The sequence below is a fragment of the Globicephala melas genome, chromosome 10, assembly GCF_963455315.2.
Source record: "Globicephala melas chromosome 10, mGloMel1.2, whole genome shotgun sequence".
NCBI lineage: Eukaryota > Metazoa > Chordata > Mammalia > Artiodactyla > Delphinidae > Globicephala > Globicephala melas.
This window is the reverse complement of record NC_083323.1, coordinates 39,815,548-39,840,177: the sequence shown is the minus strand read 5'-3', so window position 1 is coordinate 39,840,177 and position 24,630 is coordinate 39,815,548. Positions and strand designations below refer to the sequence as shown.

At 37.6% G+C, this 24,630-nt stretch overlaps 1 long non-coding RNA gene across 2 annotated transcripts in view; it reads left to right on the top strand.

Annotated features, from left to right (window-relative positions):
- Positions 1-24,630, top strand: part of LOC138842851 (uncharacterized) — a 350,488-nt gene that overhangs the window by 159,458 nt on the left and 166,400 nt on the right. For both annotated transcript variants that reach the window (XR_011377789.1, XR_011377790.1), the window contains exon 2: positions 15,621-15,741. This is a non-coding gene — a long non-coding RNA (uncharacterized lncRNA). The remainder of the gene's footprint in view (positions 1-15,620; positions 15,742-24,630) is intronic.

Sequence of the window (24,630 nt, the reverse complement as noted above, 5' to 3'; positions counted from 1 at the left end):
TAAACAACAATCTTTTCTAAGCTTTACAACCAGGAAGATTTCAGCTCTCCAAGTCAGCTGGCAAGCCTAGGACCTGCTCATCAGTCCTCTGCCTGAATAGTTCAACAAATAAACACTTTGTTCATAAAACACAAAGTGGATACGATATTTCAGACGGGAGAGAACAGAGCCATCTCTCAAAACGAGGTTTTGTTGTTTCATTACATCAGATTTCCACCCGTCCTCCCTCCAACTATCCCAGCAAGGCTGGCTGCAATTGCTCTGTGTGTTAAACTTCCAGTGCTAATCAAACCTTTAAACTACCTCTTCTGTTTAACAGAAATCTGCCAGGGGATGTGCTGTGGGAGTGTGGAATGAATCCTAGCTGTTAAAAGCCATGTCAGCCCATCACAGAAATGTGATTTCTACTATCACTGTCATGCCCATATTAAAAATTTAGGAAATGAGCCTTTTCATTTCTCGTTACCCACTTCTGCTGCTAAAGCCAAAAGAGACCCCTTTGGTATGCGTGCCAGTGAAGTCCACAGTGCACTGTAGGAGTACAGATGTGCGCGCTTGCAAGACTATAGATACTGAATGTGCACATTGCTATGTGGACAGGAAACTAATCCCTAGATTGTTTGTCTTTAAAGAACCCAAACACCGTATCAAGGCAGTATGCCTAAGCTTATGCATTTTCTAAGCCATTTAAAACAGTTTAGAATAAATATATCAGGTTTCATGGACCAGAGGCAATTGACTAGAGAAAACTTCTTATATATATGAGAAGCTGAAAATAACGGAGCGTTTTGTTTTGAATTATAAATAATATATTTAAAGACACTACAACCTCCCCCTTCCCATTTGCTACACCAGAAATCTGGGAGGCATTTTTTCCTCATCTCCCACACCTAATTTGGTTATAAAGACCTACTACTGAGGAATTCCCTGGTGGTGCAGTGGTTAAGAAGCTGCCTGCCAATGCAGGGGATACGGGTTTGAACCCTGGTCCGGGAAGATCCCACATGCCGCGGAGCAACTAAGCCACAACTACTGAACCTGCGCTCTAGAGCCCATGAGCCACAACTACTGGGTCTGCATGCCACAATTACTGAAGCCCATGCTCCTAGAGTCTGTGCTCCAACAAGAGAAGCCACTGCAATGAGAAGCCCGTGCACTGCAACGAAGACCCAACGCAGCCAAAAATAGATAGATAATTAATTAAAAAAAAAGACCTACTACTGAGTCTATTTTCTGCAACTCGCTTGAATCCATCTACTTCTCTTCCACTTCACTGCTGCTGCCTCATGCAGTCTCCATCATTTCTCACTGGAGATCCTTCTATTTGCTACTCAAAGTGAGGACCTCAGCTCATCAGCTTCAGCATCACTTGGGAGCTTGTTAGAAATATGGAATCTCAGGCCCCACTCAGACCTACAAATAAGTAGGCCCTGGATTTTGAGAAGATCCCCAGATGATTTCTGTGCATGCTCCATTCTGAGAAACACTGATATGTGTCCCTGCCTTCAGCTTTATCCACCCCCATTCCATTCTGAACACCGAAACCAGAGCAATCATTATATCAACAGAATTCAAATCTGGTCATGTCACTATCTTGCTGAAACCCTTTAATTTCTTCTCCTTGTCTTTAGGCTAAAGAACAAAAGCTTCAAATTAAATTTCTAATCCCTTTATGACCCGGTTCCTGTAGCTTCATCTCATAACATTTTCCCTCCCCATACTTAATGCTGTAGCCATCTTTGTTTCAAATGTGATTTAGTTTAAATGTCAGTTTGTTAGGAAGCCTAACCTCTGAACCCCTAGGTCTCATCATATCATCATTTCTTGCCTTGCTGTAATACTCAATATTGTATTAAACTTCTTTAATGCAAATACTTCCAAATAAACCTTAATTTCCATGAGGACAAGGACCATGTCTGTCTTGGGCAAAGCAGTGCTCAAGCAGTGCCCGGTGCTTAGGACAGCAACTGGCACATGGCGGTTGTGAAAGAAGGACCAAATGAAGTAATTTCTCATGAAGATGAATGGGCAGTTTTCCACATCTTTAAGAATAACAGTCTTCCAAAATTATGATGTGCTGTCACAGGGAAGATGTATGAGATTTATTCTGATGGGTTCCAGAGGGCAGGATGATACAAGCAGGGCTCGCAAATGACTGTACTGCTACATCTTAGCACATTGTTGGCACGAAAATATCTGCTGATAAAATGAACCAGAACCAGTAAATAAAAGTTTTAGGAAGAGAGAAATTCTTAAACAAATAACTTAATATCATTTATCAGGTGCTAAAAATGGAATTGATTGTCTTATGAGGGATCTCAGATTGTATGACCATGCAAAGGCAGGATATGGACTAAACATTCTTATCTTAAGAAAGTGGTTGAAGTAGATGGTTTCCTAGGTCCTTTGCAACTCTGAAAATCCATTGTTTTATCATTTCCTCTGTAAGGGGAAATGGTGTTAATCATAAATTCTAGCCTTAATTTTTAAAAATGTGACTTATCATTGTTAATGATTGTATCACTATTTTTATGCAGACACTGGTAAGTTGTTTATTTAGTTTAAGCAAAAGGACACTGACATCAAATATGTCCCTCTTCGCTTGTCACTGGTCCTTAAACTCCACCATTAGAGAGTCATTCCTTGGAAGATATTTCTTCTTCAGGGGCCAAGGTTACAAATCCAAATGTCACAGGAGAGGCAACATATTTGACAATTATCCATAATTTCCAACTTTGAGTCTTTTATGAGAACCTATTCTTAAAATTGAGAGTAAGTGATGGAGGGGATACGGATAGAGTAGTAGCATTTAGAACGTCAGAGGACTCTGGATATATTTTCAGCTAAAATAGTTCTCTATCAGAGACTGCTTTTTGATACCTCAGTCTAAATGATATATCCCTTCATGTGATTTTTTTCCCTATATCAACATTCTTGATTCAAAATATATTTATTGAGTGTCTATTATGTACTAAGCACTATTCTAGGTACTTTAGATACATCAGTGAACCCAACAGACAAAAACAGGCAAAAATACCTGCTGTTGTGAACTTTGCATGGTAGTGAAGTGTGGTCCAAGGCCCAAGAATTCCAGCGTCACCTAGAAGTTTGTAAGAAATAAAGAATGTAAGTGTCACCCAGACGTACTAAATCATGTTTGGCCTTTTAACAAGCTCCTCAGATTAATCTTCTGCATGTTTAAGTTTGGGAGACATTTTTCTGTGTACCTGTCCTTTATTTTGGAGTATTTTCACATTTTTAAATGACTTCTCTGTTTGTTTGCTTAAAGCCTGTTTGCCCTACTAGGCTATAAGCTGTATGAGGTCAAGGATTAGTGGGCAAAAATGGAAGAGATGGAAAAATGTCAGTAACAAACCTCATCTGTTATTCAGCTCTGCCAAGGCACAGACTTCTCTTTTCAGTCTCAGCAGCTGATTCACCTACCGCTCAGCAGGGAGGGCAACAGACACCTCTGCAGGGGAATTAGCTAACATCTGTGAATGTTTCTCCACCTTCTGTCTCAGCCTTATCATTTCTTGTGTTTTTAAAAACTCCCATGAAGAAAAGTACTAGCATAAGAATATTTATAATAAAATTTGATGGTACTCATTCCTGTGGATTAAAAAAAAAAAATTCCTGTGGTTTGTGGTAACCCTGCCCTCTGCTTTTATACCTGCAGTCCTCATTGAAGATTTTCTCTTCTATTCTAATTTGTAACATAACTTGGTCCTCTTTAACATGGCTTTGGTGAATGATAGGATTACCCATACACGGTACTTTCTGTACCCTATATATAGCAGGGATTGTCAAACTATGTGGACCAAATCTGACTGATCCCCCTATTTTTTTTTTTAACATCTTTAGTGGAGTATAATTGCTTTACAATGGTGTGTTAGTTTCTGCTTTATAACAAAGTGAATCAGTTATACATATACATATGTCCCCATATCTCTTCCCTCTTGCATCTCCCTCCCTCCCACCCTCCCTATCCCACCCCTGTAGGTGGTCAAAAAGCACCAAGCTGATCTTCCTGTGCTATGCGGCGGCTTCTCACTAGCTATCTGTTTTACGTTTGGTAATGTATATATGTCCATGACACTCTCTCACTTTGTCACAGCTTACCCTTCCCCCTCCCAATATCCTCAAGTCCATTCTCTAGTAGGTCTGTGTCTTGATTCCCGTCTTGCCCCTAGGTTCTTCGTGACCATTTTTTTTTTTTTTAAGATTCCATATATATGTGTTAGCATACGATATTTTTCTCTTTCTGACTTACTTCACTCTGTATGACAGACTCTAGGTCCATCCACCTCACTACAAATAACTCAGTTTCGTTCCTTTTTATGGCCGAGTAATATTCCATTGTATATATGTGCCACATCTTCTTTATCCATTCATCTGTTGATGGACACTTAGGTTGCTTCCATGTCCTGGCTATTGTAAATAGAGCTGCAGTGCACATTTTGGTACATGACTCCTTTTGAATTATGGTTTTTTCAGGGTATATGCCCAGTAGTGGGATTGCTGGTCATATGGTAGTTCTATTTTTAGTTCCCTACTGTTCTCCATAGTGGTTGTATCAGTTTACATTCCCACCAAAAGTGCAAGAGGGTTCCCTTTTCTCCACATCCTCTCCAGCATTTACTGTTTGTAGATTTTTTGATGATGGCCATTCTGACTGATGTGAGGTGATACCTCATTGTAGTTTTGATTTGCATTTCTCTAATGATTAATGATGTTGAGCATTCTTTTATGTGTCTGTTGGCAATCTGTATATCTTCTTTGGAGTAATGTCTATTTAGGTCTTCTGCCCATTTTTGGATTGGGTTGTTTGTTTTTTTAATATTGAGCTGCATGAGCTGCTTATAAATTTTGGAGATTAATCTTTTGTCAGTTGCTTTATTTGCAAATATTTTCTCCCATTCTGAGGTTTGTCTTTTCATCTTGTTTATGGTTTCCTTTGCTGTGCAAAAGCTTTTAAGTTTCATTAGGTCCCATTTGTTTATTTTTGTTTTTATTTCCATTTCTCTTGGAGGTGGGTCAAAAAGGATCTTGCTATGATTTATGTCATAGAGTGTTCTGCCTATCCTTTCCTCTAAGAGTTTGATGGTGTCTGGCCTTATATTTAGGTCTTTAATCCATTTTGAGTTTATTTCTGTGTATGGTGTTAGAGAGTGTTCTAATTTCATTCTTTTAAATGTAGCTGTCCAGTTTTCCCAGAACCACTTATTGAAGTGGCTGTCTTTTCTCCATTGTATATTCTTGCCTCCTTTATCAAAGATAAGGTGACCATATGTGCGTGGGTTTATCTCTGGGCTTTCTATCCTATTCCATTGATCTATATTTCTGTTTCTGTGCCAGTACCATACTGTCTTGATTATTGTAGCTTTGTAGTATAGTCTGAAGTCAGGGAGCCTGATTCCTCCAGCTCCGTATTTCTTCTCAAGTTTGCTTTGGCCCTAAGGGGTCTTTTGTGTTTACATACAAATTGTGAAACTTTTTGTTCGAGTTCTGTGAAAAATACCAGTGGTAGTTTGATAGGGATTGCATTGACTCTGCAGATTGCTTTGGGTAGTACAGTCATTTTCACAATGTTGATTCTTCCAATCCAAAACATGGTATATCTCTCCATCTATTTGTATCATCTTTAATTTCTTTCATCAGTGTCTTATAATTTTCTGAATACAGGTCTTTTGTCTCCTTAGGTAGGTTTATGCCTAGATATTCTTTTTGTTACAATGGTAAATGGGAGTGTTTTCTTGATTTCACTTTCAGATTTTCCATCATTAGTGTGTAGGAATGCAAGAGATTTGTGTGCATTAATTTTATATCCTGCTACTTTACCGAATTCATTGATTAGCTTTAGTAGTTTTCTGGTAGCATCTTTAGGATTCTCTATGTATAGTATCATGTCATCTGCAAACAGTGACAGCTTTACTTCTTCTTTTCCGATTTGGATTTCTTTTATTTCTTCTTCTTCTCCAATTGTTGTGGCTAAAACTTACTAAACTATGTTGAATAATAGTGGTGAGAGTGGGCAACCTTGTCTTATTCCTGATCTTAGTGGAAATGGTTTCAGTATTTCACTATTGAGGACGATGTTGGCTGTGGGTTTGTCGTATATGGCCTTTATTATGTTGAGGAAAGTTTCCTCTATGCCTACTTCCTGAAGGATTTTTATCATAAATGGGGGTTGAATTTTTTCGAAAGTTTTCTCTGCATCTATTGAGATGACAGTATGGTTTTCCTCCTTCAATTTGTTAATATGGTGTATCACATTGAGTGATTTGCATATATTGAAGAAGCCTTGCGTTCCTGGGATAAACCCTACTTGATCATAGTGTATGATTCTTTTAATGTGCTGTTGGATACTGTTTGCTAGTATTTTGTTGAAGATTTTTGCATGTATGTTCATCAGTGATATTGGCCTGTAGTTTTCTTTCTTTGTGACATCTTTGTCTGGTTTTGGTATCAGCGTGATGGTGGCCTCATAGAATGAGTTTGGGAGTGTTCCTCCCTCTGCTATATTTTGGAAGACTTTGAGAAGTATGGGTGTTAGCTCTTCTCTAAATGTTTGATAGATTTCGCCTGCAAAGCCATCTGGTCCTGGGCTTTTGTTTGTTGGAAGATTTTTAATCACAGTTTCAATTTCAGTTCTTGTGATTGGTCTGTTCTTATTTTCTATTTCATCCTGGTTCATTCTTGGAAGGTTGTGCATTTCTAAGAATTTGTCCATTTCTTCCAGGTTGTCCATTTTATTGGCATAGAGTTGCTTGTAATAATCTCTCATGATCCTTTGTATTTCTGCAGTGTCAGTTGTTACTTCTTCTTTTTCACTTCTGATTCTATTGATTTGAGTCTTCTCCCTTTTTTTCTTGATGAGTCTGGCTAATGGTTTATCAATTTCGTTTATCCTCTCAAAGAACCAGCTTTTAGTTTTATTGATCTTTGCTATCATTTCCTTCCTTTCTTTTTCATTTATTTCTGATCTGATCTTTATGATTTCTTTTCTTCTGCTAACTTTGTGGTTTGTTCTTCTTTCTCTAACAGCGTTAGTAAGGTTAGGTTGTTTATTTGAGATGTTTCTTGTTTCTTAAGGTAGGATTGTATTGCTATAAACTTCCCTCTTAGAACTGCTTATGCTGCATCCCATAGGTTTTGGGTCATCGTGTTTTCATTGTCATTTGTTTCTAGGTATTTTTTGATTTCCTCTTTGATTTCTTCAGTGAACTCTTGGTTATTAAGTAGTGTGTTGTTTAGCCTCCATGTGTTTGTATTTCTTACAGATATTTTCCTGTAATTGATATCTAGTCTCATAGCATTGTGGTCGGAAAAGATACTTGATACAATTTCAATTTTCTTAAATTTACCAAGCCTTGATTTGTGGCCCAAGATATGATGTACACTGGAGAATGTTCCATGAGCACTTGAGAAGAATGTGTATTCTGTTGTTTTTGGATGGAATGTCCTATAAATATCAATTAAGTCCATTTTGTTTAATGTATCATTTAAATCTTGTGTATCCTTATTCATTTTCATTTTGGATGATCTGTCCATTGGTGAAAGTGGGGTGTTAAAATCCCCTCTATGATTGTGTTACTGTCGATTTCCTCTTTTATGGTTGTTAGTATTTGCCTTATGTATTGAGGTGCTTATGTTGGGTGCATAAATATTTACAATTGTTATATCTTTTTCTTGGATTGATCCCTTGATCATTATATAGTGTCTTTATTTGTCTCTTGTAATAGTCTTTGTTTTAAAGTCTATTTTGTCTGACAGGAGAATGGCTACTCCAGCTTTCTTCTGGTTTCCATTTGCATGGAATATCTTTTTCCATCCCCTCACTTTAAGTCTGTATGTGTCCCTAGGTCTGACGTGGGTCTCTTGTAGACAGCATATATACGGGTCTTGTTTTTGTGTCCATTCAGCCAATCTATGTCTTTTGATTGGATCATTTAATCCATTTACATTTAAGGTAATTATTGATATGTATGTTACTATTACCATTCTCTTAATTGTTTTGGGTTTATTTTTGTAGGTCTTTGCCTTCTCTTGTGTTTCTTTCCTAGAGAAGTTCCTTTAGCATTTGTTGTAAAGCTGGTTTGGTGGTGCTAAATTGTCTTATCTTTTGCTTGTCTGGAAAGGTTTTAATTTCTCCGTCAAATCTGAATGAGATCCTTACTGCATAGAGTAATCTTTGTTGTAGGTTTTTCTCCTTCATCATTTTAAATATGTCCTGCCACTCCCTTCTGGCTTGTAGAGTTTCTGCTGAAAGATCAGCTGTTAACCTTATGGGGATTCCCTTATGTATTATTTGTTGTTTTCCCTAGCTGCTTTTAATATTTGTTGTGTGTATTTAATTTTTGATAGTTTGATTAATATGTGTCTTGGCATGTTTCTCCTTGGATTTATCCTGTATGGGACTCTCTGTGCTTCCTGGACTTGATTAACTATTTCCTTTCCCATAATAGGGAAGTTTTCAACTATAATCTCTTCAAATATTTTCTCAGTCCCTTTCTTTCCCTTTTCTTCTTCTGGGACCCATTTGAATGTTGGTGTGTTTAATGTTGTCCCAGAGGTCTCTGAGACTGTCCTCAGTTCTTTTCATTCTTTTTCTTTATTCTGCTCTGTAGTAGTTATTTCCACTATTTTATCTTCGAGGTCACTTATCTGTTCTTCTGCCTCAGTTATTCTGCTACTGATCCCTTTTAGAGAATTTTTAATTTCATTTATTGTCTTGTTCATCACTGTTTGCTCTTTAGTTCTTCTAGGTCCTTGTTAAACATTTCTTGTATTTATTCTATTTCCAAGATTTTGGATCATCTTTACTATCATTATTCTGAATTCTTTTTCAGATAGACTGCCTATTTCCTCTTCATTTGTTAGGTCTGGTGGGTTATTGCCTTCTCCTTCATCTGCTGTGTGTTTTTCTGTCTTTTCATTTTGCTTAACTTAGTGTTTGGGGTCTCCTTTTTGCAGACTGCAGGTTCGTAGTTCCTGTTGTTTTTGGTGTCTGTCCCCAGTGGCTAAGGTTGGTTCAGTTCGTTGTGTAGGCTTCCTGGTGGAGGGTACTAGTGCCTATGTTCTGTTGGATGAGGCTGGATCTTGTCTTTCTGGTGGGCAGGTCCACATCTGGTGGTGTGTTTTGGGGTGTCTGTGGACTTATTATGATTTTAGGCAGCCTCTGTGCTAATGGATGGGGTTGTGTTTATGTTTTGCTAGTTGTTTGGCATAGGATGTTCAGCACTGTAGCCTGCTCATCGTTGAGTGGAGCTGGGTCTTGGCGTTGAGATGGAGATCTCTGGGAGATTTTCGCTATTTGATACTACGTGGAGCTGGGAGGTCTCTTGTGGACCAGTGTCCTGAACTTGACTCTCCCACCTCAGAGGCACAGCCCTGATGCCTGGCTGGAGCACCGAGAGCCTGTCCTCTACACGTTTATGAATAAAAGGGAGAAAAAGAAAGAAATAAGAAGAAAATAAAATAAAGTAAAATAAAATAAAGTTATTAAAATAAAAAATAAGAAATAGTTATTAAGGAAAACAATTTTTTAATTAATAAAAAAAATAAAAAAGAACAAAAACCGGACAGACAGAACCTAGGACAAATGGTGAAAGCAAAGCTCTACTGACAAAACCACACACAGAAGCGTACACATACACACTCACAAAAAGAGAAAAATGGGAAAAAAATATATATCTTTGCTCCCAAAGTCTTCCTCCTCAATTTGGGATGATTCGTTGTCTATTCATGTATTCCACAGATGCAGGGTACATCAAGTTGATTGTGGAGCTTTAATTCGCTGCTTCTGAGGCTGCTGGGAGAGATTTCCCTTTCTCTTCTTTGTTCTCACAGCTCCCAGATTTCAGCTTTGGATCTGGCCCCGCCTCTGCATGTAGGTTGCCTGAGAGTGTATGTTCCCGCTCAGACGGGACGGGGTTAAAGGAGCAGCTGCTTTGGGGGCTCTGGCTCACTCAGGCCGGGGGAGGGAGGGGTTCGGATGTGGGGCGAGCCTGCGGCTGCAGAGGTCAGCGTGACTTTGCACCAGCCTATGGCGCGCTGTGCGTTCTCTGGGGGAAGCTGTCCCTCGATCACGGGACCCTGGCAGTGCCGGGCTGCACAGGCTCCTGGGAGAGGCGGTGTGGAGAGTGACCTGTGCTTGCACACAGCTTTCTTGGTGGCTGCAGCAGCAGCCTTACCGTCCCATGCCCGTCTCTGGGGTCTGCACTGATAGCCGCGGCTCGCGCCCGTCTTTGGAGCTCCTTTTAAGCAACGCTCTGAATCCCCTCTCCTCGCGCACCAGGAAACAAAGAGGGAAGAAAAAGTCTCTTGCCTCTTAGGCAGCTCCAGACCCTTTCCCGGACTCCCTCCCGGCCAGCTGTGGCGCACTAGCCCCCTTCAGGCTGTGTTCACGCCGCCAACCCCAGTCCTCTCCCTGGGATTTGACCTCTGAAGCCCGAGCCTCAGCTCCCAGCCCCGGACCGCCCTGGCGGGGGAGCAAACAAGCCTCTCGGGCTGGTGAGTGCTGGTCAGCACTGACCCTCTGTGCAGGAATCTCTCTGCTTTGCCCTCCGCACCCCGTTGCTGCGCTCTCCTCCGTGGCTCCGAAGCTTCCCCCCTCCGCCACCCGCAGTCTCCGCCCGCGAAGGGGCTTCCTAGTGTGTGGAAACGTTTCCTCCTTCACAGCTTTCTCCCACTGGTGCGGGTCCCGTCCCTATTCTTTGTCTGTGTTTTTCTTTTGCCCTACCCAGGTACGTGGGGAGTTTCTTGCCTTTTGGGAGGTCTGAGGTCTTTTGCCAGCGTCCAGTAGGTGTTCTGAAGGAGTTGTTCCACTTGTAGATGTATTTCTGATGTATTTGTGTGGAGGAAGGTGATCTCCGCATCTTACTCTTCCGCCATCTTGAAGCTCCTCCCCCCCCATCTAGTTTTTGAACGACCCATGAAGAATTATTTTTACGGTTTTAAATGGTTGAAAAAAATCAAGAGAAGAATATTTCATGGCACATGAAAATTATATAAAATTCAAATTTCAGTGTTCATAAGTAAAGTTTTATTGGAACACAACCATGCCCATTCATTTGCTGTTGTCAGTGCCTGATTTCCTTCTATAATGGCAGAGTTGAGTAATTGAAACAGAGAGCATATGGCCACAAAACCTAAAATATTTACAATCTGGGCCTTCACAAGTAACGTTTGCCAACTCCTGCTCTACAGTAGCATTGTCCAGTAGATATATAACATGAGCCACATTTATAGTTTTAAATTTTCTGATAGCCACCTTAAAAAAAAGTAAAAACCAAAAAAGACCTAGGTGAAATTAATTTCAAACATATATTTTATTGAGCCTAATATATCCTAATGATTATTTCAATATGTAATCCATCTTAAAAATTATTAATAAGATATTTTGCATTCCTTTTTTGTACTGAGTCTTCAAAGTCCGTTGTGCAGTTTACATTTACAGCACACCTCCATTCAAACATGCCACATTTCAGGTGCTAATAGGCACATGTGGCTAGTGGCTACCATATTAGCCAGTGAAGTTTTAGAGGATGTAGCTACAAGTTGAGTAATTTATCTTAATTGTAAGTATGGATATAAAGTTATTATAATATTAAAATTCAATATTTTCCATGATAAGAATATGGCAGAAGGAAATTATACCTCATAGTTTATAGCACCCCCATTCTCATGTATCAAGGAGGCAAAACATCGTGGGCACATGGGAAGTAACATCGTAAAAGCTAAGTGTCCAAACTTCTTTGTCTTCAAGTTTGCATTACAGAGAAATTTTTTTCTAATTTTCTGGAGAGAGCAGCAAAACCTTGATGGGATAGAATTTATTTGCCAGGGGAAAAAAGATGGAATTAGTCTGTGGATTTGATTTTTTTTTTTTTGAATGCTCTATAGAAATGAATTAAAGGAAAAAAATGAGAGATACAGAGAAACTTCATCTAAAAAGTGCAATTGTAGCTTACTACTCAGGGTAATCCATTTTAAACAGAGCACTGAGGTGACCACCCACTATTAAAAATAACTTGTTTGAATTAGACTCCTTGAAAATAGGACACTGAGGACATTTTTAATATGGGCCACCCTTTCCAATGAGAACTATTTTTACAACCTCATATAAGGCAGTATGGCTGGCTCTCAAAGTCTGGAATTTCTTTCATATTTAGCATGCAGAATAGCACCTGACAGCCTTCCAAGTTACTAAAGGAAGGCCTCTGTCTTAGTCCTTGCCTTCACTTACCATCTGTTCTTTTTCAAAACTCCAGTGCCTCAGCTGTGCTGTGGAAATTGACAAAGTTAATGACTTCTAGCTTTGGCTCCTGTTTCTTAGCACTAGGTAGCTCCAGTTATCTTCCACTCTCTCTCAATTTCCCCACCGGTTAAATGGGGATAATGATGATCGAATGATGTGCACAGTGTAAGCAGGGGTTAGAAGTGTTCTGTTTTGTCTGTCTGCTTAGATGGAAAGAACATGGTGTTGTTTTAGTGCTGTAGAAAAACCAGAAAATGCCCTTTGCTATTTAGCAACTCGTATGCTTCTCCTGGTTTAAAAGATCCAACTTTCCTTAATTAAGTTTGGCAACAAATGGGCATCTCTTTTCAGGTAGAACCTGCTTCATAACAAAAATAAAAGGATTTGACAAGGCATTGGGACAGTTCCCAGTTCAGTGCAGGGCATAGAGGATAATTCAATGAAAGGGATATAAGGTCTGAGAAGGCAAGGGATGACTCCTAATTTTAGGAAGCAACAAAAGCATGTTTGCAGCAGACAAAAGTGAGCCTCAAACAAGAGGATTTTCCTAAGGAAAAGGCACTCACATCTGAAGAGGCTTCTAAGTTTTAGTGTTTGTTTGATGTGGGCCTATCCTGTGCTGACCAAACGCATTTTTGTGTGTGTGTTATTCCTTGTGATTCTTCGCTCTTTATGGCCCTGAGCCCTGTGATGATGCATCATTTCTGCAGAGGGCAGGGTGTGCCTTATGATGGATGAGTGCGCCCACAGTGAGGGAGATTCATCATCTGTTACAGTTGAGTTAACTGAAGTGACTCTGCCTGTGGCCAGTTGCCTGAAAGTACCCTTTAAAAAAGAATCTGGATATGACATGACATGCACTTTATTTCTGGAATGTGGCTGACCCTGCCACAAGAACCTTAGGTAAAAACCACTAACCAAGTGGTCAACTAAAATGAGAAGCAAAACTATGAGAAGATGACCTGTGACAATTTGGATGTTTGACTCCCTTTAGGAAAAGAGTAAAACGTGAGTCCTAAGAGTGCCCTTTACTACTAACCGGGCTGGAGAGCGGCTGAATATGTCATCATGAGCCCCATGTGGAAATATCTGAGTTTTATGGCATTATCAATGAGTTTGTCTTCATAGGTCTGAATTATTAGAAAATAACAAAGGATATCCCTCAGAGTGTTCTACTTTAGTATGTAAGATGTAAACTTATCTCTTCAACAAACTTAATATTGTAAGCCTAGAAAGAAAGTCTCTAGTTGAACGTTGCATTACTCTATAGCTAAGAAGTCTGGAGAAGTTCATTAGCCTGATCTGGGACTTTCTTTCCTAAACTTTTATGTGAATGTACATTGAACCTAAAGAGTTCCAAGGCTGCATGGTCCAGTATGGGAGCCACGAGTCATGTGTGGCTATTGAGCTCTTGAAATGTAGCTTTTGCAACTGAAACTAACTTTCAAATTTATTCATTTAAATTCAGATTTCAAACAAATGCAGTATAAATTTAATATTGATTACTTACTGAAATGAAATTAGTTCAAATACCATATTAAAATTTGTTTCTCTTGTGGGGGGGAAGGGATGAATTAGGAGCTTGGAATTAACATACACACACTACTATATATAAAATAGATAACCAACAAGGACCTACTGTATAGCACAGGGAACTCTACTCAGTATTCTGTAATAACCTATATGGGTAAAGAATCTGAAAAAGAATGAACACATGTATATGTATAACTGAATCACTTTGCTGTACACCTGAAACTAACACAACATTGTAAATCATCTCTACTCCAATAAAAATTAAAAAAAAAACCATACACACATACACATAAATATCTGGAAGAACACACACACACACACACACACACACACAATTTATTTCTCTTGTTTCTTTTTACTTTTTCTTCAACGTGGCTATTAGAAAATTTAGAATTGCATATGTGGCTCTCATTATATTTCTTGTGGACAGTGCTATTCTAGAGAAATAAGTTCCGTTCAAAATCCTACTTCTACGGACATTTATAAGAATGGCTATAAATGCTCAGTGGAAATATTAATGAGTTATATTTGTTCTCATTTCTATAAATATAATTTTTCTTTTTCCCATTTTAAACATTAAAGCAGCTTTCATAAGAGGGAACATATATTCTAGATGAACAGGGATAAAAATAGCACGTTCCTTGTGACTATAAGCTCTTCATAGTTACTCTTTATCCGTGTCTCCTCTGCAACTCTGGTAGAGCCATTTATCTTAGATTTAACTTTCCTCTTTTTAAGAACATGCTTCAGACACAACTTTTAAAGATTAAAGACTCCCTTTAAGAAAGTTACTAAATCTAATAGTTCTCTTTAAGTTGAAGAACAAAAGTGATAAATGTTTGCCAAATTTGTGTCATTTAAGGAGAATACATTTTCTAGATTTTGAAAGAATTGAGATATTTGCTTTTTCTTCGTCAGCAGGGGGATCTTGGTGTTGCTACATCTTTAAGAGCAGTGTCTCAACCTTTCCTGCACAGTTCCTGACATTTAAAGGCCAGGGCAATCAAGCCTATCTCAGAGGTGAAAACTGCTAGTTCAAGGTTTCATCTGCCAGCTTCTCCTAGATGCCATATCCGTGGCTAGGGATTTAAGACCAGCAGGTCATAATTCCTGGAAAGACAGCACAAAAGAAAATGCGCTTAGATGGTTCCATGTGGGCTGTTATCTTTCCTGGACAACTAAGATTGATACCTAGGCTGACATTGGGCATGCTTGCCAAATGGCTATACTTATCAATTCAGATATTATTGAAAATAATATTGCCATATGAAAATACTTTCTTGGCGACATAGTAGTTTGCCTTAGGAAAACATCTTTATTGCAGACATCTTATATTTGATCATCCAATGGGAAGCTTGTCTCCTGTAGTTCAGAATAATACACTGCATTTTTGAGGGTTGAGATGACTTATTTTCTTTGGTATTTTTTCCATGTTTACAAAAACTGAGACTAAGTTTTTGTGGCTGCCCTGAACACTGTCTAATCAGCATCCTTCAAATTTCTCTGTTTTGTTTTTTATCTGGCCTTTGAGTGAGAGAAGTCTGGCTTCTTTTCTACATACATTTCTTACTTCTAATCATTGTAATTTCAACTAATTTCCTGAAGGTCAAGAAACTTCCTTTACCCTAATTGCTTTTGAAGAGCTTCTGAAGGCTTATCACTCAGCAGTGAAACAGCATTGCTATAAGTGACTGCTTATATTCATGAATATTTCACTTCTCTGGAAAGAGAAAAGGTAGAAATGGTTCACTGAACTGAGAGTGTTTTCAAACTCCTTTTTCTCCTCTTTCTTAGAACGATAATCACTAAAAATATCTTTTTCTAGGACAAGATACTTGTGTTTTCCTGGTGTTATGACTCTCCTCCATTTGCTGTCCTGGCTGATGACTTGTGGCCGAGAGACGTGAGCACAGACTATCTCTTCAAGGGGAAATCATTTCTCACAGGCAAGTCGGAATGACAGACCTTGCAAATAAAGATATTGTGTTGGTATGGATGTGAAAACAGAGCATATCCACAGTCACACATTAGTTGCCCAGTGTAGCAGGGCATCTACCACGGTCTTCTTGAAGACTAATCATCCGCTATATAAAGATAGAATGTGAAAATTACGGGTGGCCCAGACCATCTTTTTAAACATAGCATGCAGTTAAGGCCTCCACAGTGCAGCACAATTAGAGAAAATATCTCGATATTTTAATTTTCTTAATCTGGTCCAGTTTGCTCTTTGGTTGCCTGGCATTTTATAAAACCTATTGAGCTGGGAGTATCCATATTTTAGTGTGAAAGAAGATTTCTCTAATTGCAAATTGTTCTCAGAAAGTAGATTCTGAAGTTCTTCGTAATATGTTTAACAGGAAAGGTGATAAAATAAAACATGTTGATTCCCTTCTGAGGCTACCAAGCAGCTTATTGGTATGGCTGTTATCTCTCCTCTCCCTCTCTTCCTTTCTCCCTCTCCCTTGCCCCTCCCTTCCTCTCTGTTTCTCAGGATTTCTGTTGCTAGTAACATTTCTTGTCCTCACGAATGACTGGGCATATGAAAGGGTTTAAAATTTTAACACCATTAATGCCATGGCACCTAGCACCTCCGTTTAGTTTGGGTATGATCTATCAGACATGTTATGTGGCAGAAAATAGAACAAATAATTCTTATAAGTCATAATAAAAGGTCATTAGCAACTACCAGAAATGAAGGGACTACTGAGCTGTTTACACTGTAAAATCACTTCTTAGTACCAGCATTTCAAGAACAAAATGAGAAGTGAAGTGGGAAATTTGGGCTTTGGACCAAAGAACATTTCCCTGGGTTTGGTTTTTCTCGTTGGACCAGGGAGCAGTGCTTTTTTGTTGTTGTTAGGAAAAAAAAAAAAAAAAAATTAAATGTATGTGCTTCTTACAGAAAGGGGAATAATTATATGTGGCTTCACCAATTATGTTCTTCACTCTTGCTTCTCTGTATGAAAACATTCTAAAAGATAAAAGCTCACATTATTGCAAAGTCATGGATTAAACTTGGGTGTGATAATTTTATTTCATAGAGTTGGATCAAATCAGGTTATCAAAGGGAATTTTTAAAGCAAAACTATTTCTGTGTCCTGTTAACCACAGTACCAATGATTTGTTCATCTTAAATTAATTCCTTACGATAAATGATCCTATTGAATAACATTTTTTTTGAGGTTCTGATATGTGAATAATGGCGAGTCACTCTGTCAAAACAAATCATCACCTATTTTCAAGGCGTATTGAAGAAGGTATATCAGACAGAATAGTCTAGGTAATTCTGTGGCAACAACAACTATAAAATTTTAGTGGTTTACTAGGGAAAAAAAAGATTTAGATTTATTTCTTTTTCATGCTACATGTCCATTTCAAGGCAGCTATGGTTTTACTTCAGACATTATCTTTATTGTAGGATCCATGATCAAGTTGCCATTTTCTGGAACACAGCCAATTGATTGAGTTGACAAAGGCCATAAAGAAAATGCAAACCATGCACTCACTGTTCAGAAGTGATACCTGTCACCCCACTCGCATTTCATTGGTCCAAACAAGTCACATGGTCAAATTTGTTAAATAGATGTAGCATCCTCCCACAAAGATGAGCTGTGAAAGGAGGCACCACATATGTGTGAACATAATAAAATCTACAGAGATTATGTATCTTGCTCAGATAGGGAGATAAGAACTAAAACAAACAGGAGTTAATGCCTTTATAGTTTTCCAAACCAATTTCTTTTACTATTTTTCACCTTAAATACATAATTGCCTCAGCTACACATACCAAAAGGAAATCACCATGTTTATGTTTTGAAAACCTAAATCAGAATAAAAGAGTAAGTTATATCTAAATGCTTAGAGTAAGGGAAAAGGCAGGTTGAAGTGTGAAGGGAGGGACAGAATCTGATTGTCCCTCCATTAGGATTAAAATTAGGATCAAGTTGTTATTGGCCAATTTACCTAATAAAATCTTGGTACATTTCTGTTCCAGATCAACTAAAAACTAGGCACACCTATTTATTATAACAGAATTTTACTATAGTCCAATATATTTCGGGGTTAAAATAGATTGTTTATTTAATAACATTTATTTTGAAGATAAATACATAGGGAGACAATTTCACAGGAGTTTCTGATTCTTTGCCATAAATATTTGGTATAATAGTTGTGAAAGGGGCTGTGAAGAATTTACACACTTTTATAGACATTTCTTAATCAATCACCAGTGTATTTTTGCACAGCTATGCCCAACATTGGGAAATTTTGGAGAAATTTTTTCACATTTGGAGGAACATGTTCTCATACTTCTCTGTTTCCTTATCTGGAAATCACTTCATGTAATTTGGTATTAATATTCTAGTCCCAAGTAATCTCTATGACTGCTTTCTGGGAAAACGCTCTCTCCAGTTCTGTATTCATAAGCTTTCCTCATTTCCCTATCTTCATGGGATTGGGCATAATGTTAAAGTTGATCAATTTAGCTCCAATAATATGTTTTTTTTACCACGTGGTGGAGTTGGGAGCTTTGTTGTATTTCAAAAATCCAGCACTAACAGTGGCTGCTATTTTATAATACTTGGTAAATATTAGTGTTTGTAAATACTGGACTTGAAGGTAAGTCAGTCCTTAGGTACATGGAAAGAGCTACTGCTTGGGGAGAATCTCAGAGGTCCTGAGAATTTGAATCAGAGCCAAAAGTAATTGAGGGGCACATGGGAATTGAGAAGCTGAGTCACTGTGGACTTCAGTTTTTTGCTGTGATGTTTGTGTTCCTCTTTATCTTACTATATATTTATGGAGCATGGCTAGCGTGTTTGGTGATTTATAACAACATATATGAAACATGAATCTGTACTCTCAAGAGCTCAGAAACTGAAAATGAATAAGTAAGTAAATAAAAAGAATGACAGGCCTGCAAATAAACAATGTAGTATGAGGAAAAGTGTGCCTCTTTTTATTTACATTTAATTTTTCAAATCTCTATTAAATCATCCCTGTGCAAAATATACGTTGTCATGCTCTCTTTCTGCCTTATCTTAACTGCAGTGTTGTGGAAAGGACAGATAACTGTTTCCTTTCTCCACAGTGTTCAAGGTTATCAAAGCAGGGCTTTGTCTTATTATCCTCAATTTTAGGTTTAGAAGTTGACTCTCATTAGACAGTTGTTTCCTACTTTGCATGAAATAAAACTCTGATTTTTAAGCCGTGAGACTGGTTCACATTTAATCTGCAATGGCTAATTTGTCTTTAATATAATGGGTGAACACTTTGCGATCTTAAATGTTTTGGTTTAGATTATGTTATTTTATTAATTTATAAACAAAATCAGATGAGATATCACAGTTGAGGCTTAGGTTTATTTATTTTTAAATAAATTTATTTTATTTATTTTTGGCTGGCTGTGTTGGGTGTTCGTTGCTGTGCGTGGGCTTTCTCTAGTTGTGGCGAGTGGGGGCTACTCTTCGTTGCGATGCACGGGCTTCTCATTGCAGTGGCTTCTCTTGTTGCGGAGCACAGGCTCTAGGCGCATAGGCTTCAGTAGTTGTGGCACACGGGCTCAGTAGTTGTGGCTTGCGGGCTCTAGAGTGCAGGGTCAGTAGTTGTGGCACACGGGCTTAGTTGTTCTGCAGCATGTGGGATCTTCCTGGACCAGAGCTCGAACCCGTGTCCCCTGCATTGACAGGTGGATTCTTAACCACTGTGCCACGAGGGAAGCCCAAGACTTAGGTTTAAATAAGCAAAACAGACTATGTAAAGAGGGAGTCTTCACAGCTGAGGATGAGGTGTGGATTTCGGGTATAAAGCCCAACAAATATTGTGAATATGACTCTAAGTATACAAGAGAGACTTAGAAATTTTATCTCATGGATATTACTATTTTGCTTATCTGTTTGAAACCAAAATTTAATATCAAATTCAGGAAATTAAAGTAAATATCACTGAGTAAGCATGTGAAGCATAATGTGGTATGAACACTGTATAATTTTTTTTTGAAGTACAGTGTATTTATAATATTAGTTCAGGTGTGCAACGTAGTGTTTTACATATTTTTATAGATAATACTTCATTTAAAGTTATTATAAAATATTGGCTATATTCCCTGTGCTGTACAATATATCCTTGTAGTTTGTTTACTTTATACATAGTAATTTATACCTCTCAGTCCCCTTCCCCTGTCTTGCTTCTTCCCACTCCCCTCTCCTCATTGGTAACTACTAGTATCTGTGAGTCTGTTTCTGTTTTGTTATACTCATTCATTTGTTTTATTTTTTAGATTCCACAGATAGTATTTATCTTTCTCTGACTTATTTCACTATGCATAGCACACTCCAGGTCCATCAGTGTTGCTGCAGATAGTAGAATTTCATTTTTTTATAGCTGAGTAATAGTCTATTGTGTATATATATACCATACTTCTTTTTTTTTTGGCTGCACCACACGGCATGTGGCATCTTAGTTCCCGACCATGGATCGAACGTGTGCCCCCTGCACTGGAAGCACAGAGTTCCAACCTCTGGACCACCAGGGAAGTCTCAGCATGCTTCTTTATCCATTCATCTGTTGAAGGACGCTTAGGTTGCTTCCATATCTTGGCTATTGTAAAGAATGCTGCTATGAGCATTGGGGGTGCATGTGTCTTTTTGAATTAGTGTTTTAATTTTCTTCAGATAAATACCCAGGAGTAGAATTGCTGGATCATATAGTAATTTTAGGTGTTTTTTTTGAGGAAACTCCATACTGTTTTCCACAGTGGCTGCACCCATTTACATTCTCACCAACAGTATACAAGGGATCCATTTCCTCCACATCCTTGCCGACATTTGTTATTTGTGGTCTTTTTAATGATAGCCATTCTGACAGATGTGAGTTTAGATATTCCATTATAGTTTTGATTTGCATTTCTCTGATGATTAGCAACATTGAGCATCTGTTCATGTACCTGTGGGTCATCTGTATGTCTTCTTTGTAAAAATGTTTGTTCAGTTCTTCTGTCCATTTTTTAATTGGGTTGTTTGTTTTTTGATATTGAGTTGTATGAGCTGTATATATATTTTGGATATTAACCCCTTATCAGTCATATCCTTTGCAAATATTTTCTCCCATTCAGTAGGTTATATTTTCATTGTGTCCATAGTTTCCTTTGCTGTGCAAAAGTTTTAAGTTTAAATAGGTCCTATTTGTTTATTTTTGCTTTTGTTTCCTTTGCCTTGGGAGACAGAGCTAAGAAAATATTGCTACAGTTTATGTCAAAGAATGTTCTTCCTATGTTTTCTTCTAGGAGTTTTATGGTTTCCAGGCATACATTTAGGTCTTTAATAAATTTTTATTAAAAAAATATTCAAATATTTATTATGGGTTTAGTTTTGGGCTCTCTATTCTGTTACATTGATCTTTGTGTCTCTTTTTGTACCAGTACCATGCTGTTTTGATTCCTGTAGCTTTGTAGTATGGTCTGAAGAATGGGAGGGATATACCTCCAGCCTGTTTTTTTTTCTCAGGGTTGCTTTGGGAATTTGAGGTCTTTTGTGATTCCATGTAAATTTTAGGATTATTTGTTCTAGTTCTGTGAAAAATGTCATGGTTATTTTGATAAAGATTGCATTAAATCTGTAGGTTCCTTTGGGTAGTATGTCCATTTTAAAAATATGAATTCTTCCAGTCCATGAACATGGAATATCTTTCCATTTCTTTGTATCATCTTTAATTTATCAGTGTCTTATAGTTTTCAGAATATAGGTCTTTCAACTCCTTGGTTAAGTTTATTCCTAGGTATTTTATTCTTTTTGATGTGATTTTAAATGGGATTTTCTTGCTTTTTCTTTTTGATGTTTCATTATTAGTGCATAGAAAATCAACACATTTTTGCATATTAATCTTGTATCCTGCAACTTTACTGAATTCATTTCTTAGTTCTAATAGTTTTTTTGATGGTGGCTTTAGAGTTTTCTATATATAGTATCATGTCATCTGCAAATAGTAACAGTTTTACTTCCCTTCTAATGTGGATGCTTTTATTTCTTTTTCTTGTCTGATTGCTGTGGCTAGATTGTCCGTTACTGTGTTAAACAGAAGTTATGAGAGTGGGCATCCTTGTCTTGTTCCTGGTTTTAGAGGAAAAGCTTGCAGCTTTTCATCATTGAGTGTGATGTTGCCTGTGGTTTTGTCATAAATGGCCTTTATTATGTTGAGATATGCTCCCTGTATACCAACTTCGATGAGAGTTTTTATTATGAACGGATGTTGCATTTTGTTGAATGCTTTTTCTGCATCTTTTGAGATGATCATGTGATTTTTATCCTTTGTTTTGTTAATGTGGTGTATCATGTTGATTGATTTGTAGATATTTAACCATCCTTGCATCCCTGGAATAAATCTCACTTGATCATGATCCTTTTTATATATTGTTGAATTTGGTTTGCTAATATTTTGTTGAGGATTTTTGCATCTATATTAATCAGAGATATTGGCCTATAATTTTCTTTTTTTGTAGTGTCTTTGTCAGGTTTTGGTAGCATGGTAATCATGGCCTCAGAATAAATTTGGGAGTCTACCCTTCTTGTCAGTTTTTTGGAATAGTTTGAGAAGGATAGGTATTAGCTCTTTTTTACATATTTGGTAGAATTCCCCCTTTGAAGCTGTCCTATCCTGGACTTCTGATTGCAGGGAGATTTTTGATTACTAATTCAATATCACTACTAGTGATCAGTCTGTTCAGATTGTCTATTTCTTCCTGATTCAGTCTTGGAAGATTCTGTTTCTAGAAATTTATCCATTTGTACTAGGTTGTGCAATTTGGTGGCATAGAACTGTTCTTAGTATTCTATTATGATTTTTTTTATCTCTGTGAGATTGGTTGTATTTTCTCCTCTTTCGTTTCTTCTTTTGTTTATTTGGGTTCTCTCTCTTTTTTTCTTGGCGAGCCTGGGTTAAAGCCTGACCCTCAGGGCTTAAAGCCCGACCCTCAGGGCTACTGCTCCAGCACCCTGGGACCTGACCCCACTGTTGATAGGGCTGTGACAGCCACTGAGCACAGGAAAAGCCCCAGCTCACACCTGGCTCTGACTCTAGCCACTCCATCTGCAGTCTCCCCTCCCACCAAGGTGATACCTGCCAGCACACCTATCTGAAGAAACTGACAGAATATTTTGATTCAGGAAAATATAGCAAAGATTTGACTTTATGCAGATTCAGATGCTTCCTACCCCATAGAAATGTCCAGATGTGCAAATACAGGCATTTACTTTTATATTGCTAATAAAGTATATATACATTTTCTTGATGAATGTGCTAAAATAATGCGATCACTTCATGATAAATAAAAGAGAAAAAAATTTTCCCAAAGATAAAATTTTTAAAATCTGAAAAAATTAAGTTTTTAATCAAGGAAAAGAAATTAACATGAGTTGATGACTGCCGAGAACTGTTGACTGTTCCCTTGTATTCAGAATAATGGAATCTCAAACTCTAGAAAAAAACTGAATTCATATTTGTCTTGTTTTATAAACATCATTTATATGGTCTGTTTTTTGTGATATCTGAATTTCAGACAAGTGCAAATATTTCTCCATATAACTGAAAAGGTATTGTCTTTTACAACCATATATATGAACCAGTAAGTAGCATTTAAGCCAAGATACAGTATTTCTCTTCTGCTTACATAAGATTTTTATTCTGAAGCTTAAGCACTGTTCCATGGGCTAATGTGTTATATGAGAATGGGAAGTTGCTGTTTTACATTGAGAATCACTTCGGTAATAAGCCTTGCTATTATTGGCTAGAAAACACCTCCCAGAAGGCTCCACTCAAGGATTACCTCTTCATTGCACTACTCCAGGCCTCTCAGTCATTGTTTCTTCATCTATGTCTGTGTCTTCCTAGCATTTTATGTATGTCGTTATTATATAACAAACTGTTTATTATGTGTCTTTCTCTTTCATGATACTGGAAGCTCTTATTTTTAACTCTTTCCTTTTTAAAATGATTTGTTTGCTTCTCAAATTTAATGCTATGAAGACAGGTTTTTTAAAAAAGTTTAATGAATCGAATAGTGATACTGTTTCTATCATTTAGAAATGATAGGAGGGTAATTATTATCCCCATTTTAAAGAAGAAGGATCTGAGAGATTTTTATGAGTTTATTGGAGGTGTGGTTTATCCAGGTTCATACGGTGAGTAAGTATAGATTTGGGACTCAGATTTACATATTTTGTCCCTAAGGCCTTGTCCTCTAAATAGCAGAAACATGAGAACTGATACAAATGTTGACATTTGAATTGGAACATGTTGGGTAAAGGTAAAACAAGAGAGCTTTAGATAAAACATTAAGACAAATAGAACAAAAGCTAATGAAACATTCAAGGGACTGAAATGATTGTGGGGTGGTATGGGTTAAGATCAAGCTATTGTTTTTATTTTATAAAAGGAACATTTCCAAATTTGGGATGAAATTATCACATTGTTTAGTTAATCATTTAATGTACATACCCCCTTCATAATTCTGTAATAAGAAAAAATAATGACCTTTTTCAATATCTTACTTCCTTAACATTCTCTGATATCTTCTCATTTTGAAATATTACTGGATCATAGAATTAGAAGAAAATGCATTCCTACACTGGGTGATATCTTCGGATAGTGCAAGAGTTTCTAACAGGCAAAGAAAATGAGAATTAGCGAAGACCCTGAAAGTGTAAGAAAAATTTTATACATGTATATGTTTGCATACACATTTTTCTGGGAAGAAGTTTATAGATTTGATGAAATTTTCAAAGTTGTTCATGACCATGTAGAGGAAAGAGCTTTGGAATAGGAATTGCTTGAATCCCATTTAC